The following is a 2,942-nucleotide window of genomic DNA, read 5'->3' as shown; positions in this document are numbered from 1 at the left end:
TACAAAAAAAAAATTAAAATACAAAAAAATCGCTTCGTTAGCTATCCTTATTGCGAAATAAGAAAATTTGGGTACTTTCGAAAAAAATCGGTATTTTACTGTTTGAAACAAATTTCATTTAAAAATAAATATTCTGAGTGAGACATTAAAAACTTTAAATATGATATGAGCAATTCTTCGCCAAACCCGGAAATGGATTAACTTATATTTTTTGATTTGGCTCAAACTTTGTTTGGTACTTCCCTATGAACAAAGAAGCCATTTGGTGTCATTGGTTCACCCATTAAAGTCTCCATATAATTTTGACAGCTGTCCATACAAAAATGGTAAGTAAATATTCGAAAATCTGTACTTTTCAAGGACTTTTTGCCTTCCTCACCTTACTGAGGAAAGGCTATAAAATCACTCGAAAAATGAACTTCTTAATTCGACCTCGTAGACCCACCTTCACGTATACCTATCGACTCAGAATCATGTTCTGAGCAAATGTCTGTGTGGATGTGTGTAGGTGGGTGGACAAAAAAATTGTCACTCGATTATCTCCGGACTGGATGAACGGTTTTGGACCGTATTGGTCTCATTCGATCCGTCTTGGGGTCCCATAGGTCTCTATTTAAAATCAGCAAGTTTAGTTAAGTACTTCAAAAGTTATGCTAAAAAAACGATTTTGGCGAATGTCCGGAAGATTGTAAAAAGGGTGTTTTTTGCAAGAAACCCTATCATGTTATACATTTTCAGAAAGGTATTAAAAAGACCTTTCCAATGAGCCCAAAACATTGAAGATCTGACAACCCTATCAAAAGTAATTAGCACTTAAGTGTTATTTATACACTTTTCGGAGGCCGGATCTCAGATATTTCAGCAAAAATGATGTCCGGATCCATCATGCGACCCATCGTTAGTTAGATAAATTAAAGACCTTTCAAATGAGCCTAAAACATCAAGGATCTGACAACCCTATCAAAAGTTATTGGCAATTAATTGTTATTTATATACTTTCTGGAGGCCGGATCTGAGATATTGTGATAAAAGTATTGTCTGAATCTTCCATGTGAACTTTCGTTGGATAGGTTTTTTATCAGACCTTGCCGATGAATCAGAAAAATTGAAGGTCTGCGAACCCTATCAAAAGAAATCAATGATAAAATTGATTTGTTAAACATGTTAAGGGAATGTTGCTATTTTTACTGAATGTATTGACTTTAGGAATGTGAGGAAGGCACCAACCACCTAAAGGTGGATTAAGTATCGTTTTTAAATTGATTTTATGTCTTCAGCAAAGTTGTACATTCATGACAATTTTGCTGACAAATCTATGAAACAAAATAAAATAATGTCATTCTAAATTTCAATAGAAATTCAAAATCGTCAACAATCCCATTAACCCTCTAACGCCCATGGTTACTCCAGAGCACCACTTTTTAGATTCAAAATTAAATTTCTCTGCAACCATTCATTTTCTAACCTGGATTAGTTAATATAGAATGTGAACCGATAACCATTAAAATTTCGTCTTATTTGGTTGAACCAGTTACGAGTCATGTGGAAAAATGTAAAAAATCTCGGTTTTGCTCTGAGCGGGAAGGGGTTTAAATTGCTTGGTCCTATGTTTTTCGGTTATGTCTCTGACATACCATCTTGAACTTTTTTTAAAAGTGATTTAAAAAAAAAATAAATCATGTAATTAAATTCTTGAAAGACAATAAAAGTCAATAGTTTCACGACGTAATGGCAAAAATAATTTTTTTAAGGTTCCGGAAAATTTTCTAAAATTTAATCTGAACACTACTTTATAAAACCGAAAAACTGAAGCTTGTTGGTAAAATTCTAACATTAACTGGCCATATCTTGAAAACGGTGTAATTGATCATTATTTATTTAAAGAACTTTTCGATTGCAAATTTGGTTTTGAGTGTTTTTGGGTATGATTCTATTTTTCAAACAACACAGTTTTTTATAGCATAATCGCGACGGCAAAATTTTCGACCTTACTTCTCTATGGCTTCAAAGTTGTGGATTTTTGTCCCCTAAATCATCTCAAATTAATTCAAAATGAAAAAGTTCATTTCAAAATCGGCAAAAAAATCCGTGAAGAAAAATATTGCAGAAATCAATCAGATCATTTTTTATCGGACAGCTGTCAAAATTAGCATAAGCATAAGCATAGGTGCATATCGGACAGCTGTCAAAATTCTATAGAAACTTGTATGGGTGAACCAATGACACAACATTGCTTTTTTGGTCATATGGAAGGTCCTGCAATAGTTTGAGCCGAATTGAAAAAAAACACACACACACAAATATATAAGCAGCCGATTTTTTAAAGAATTGCTCAAGTTAAATATCAAGTGCTGATTTTGAGTTGAGATTTCATGGATTTTATTTTAATTTTCGGGATAGACTTTGAAAAATACTTGCAACGGCCTTATCAATTATTTAAAAAAATGAAATTTCAGTATCACTTTGAAATGCATGAAACATTGAAAAACTTGTTAATGGATGTTAAAATGATCCAAATCTTTCCCGCATCGGACAAAAACAAATATAGAGAGAAAAAACTCCTTCCCAAATCTAAACTTATCCTCTCACAACTGTAAAGTGCCTGTAATGAACTGGCAGGGGATTATAACTGCATTTCACAGTAACCAACATGAGCAAAGAACGTACAAATGCACTCTCAGCCGCACACACAAAGCCGAATGTGTGCAGCTTTTTGCACTCAAAATCGATTCCCAGAAATCGATCACAACTTTTTCATACACAGAGTTGAGTTCCTACAAAACTACACCAAAACTATAGACAGAGGGAGAGTGAGCAGGAGAAAGAGCGAGTGCCAGAAGCTTAGCTCCCCCTCCCCACTTCACACAGAAAAGGCAAATTTATCTATGTGCTGTTCATATTTCATATGCTTCCACAATTTACTTTTTGGCTTTTATGCTGAA

Source organism: Culex quinquefasciatus, chromosome 3, assembly GCF_015732765.1.
Source record: "Culex quinquefasciatus strain JHB chromosome 3, VPISU_Cqui_1.0_pri_paternal, whole genome shotgun sequence".
NCBI lineage: Eukaryota > Metazoa > Arthropoda > Insecta > Diptera > Culicidae > Culex > Culex quinquefasciatus.
The sequence above is the reverse complement of the archived record's forward strand: the minus strand, read 5'-3'. Positions refer to the sequence as shown.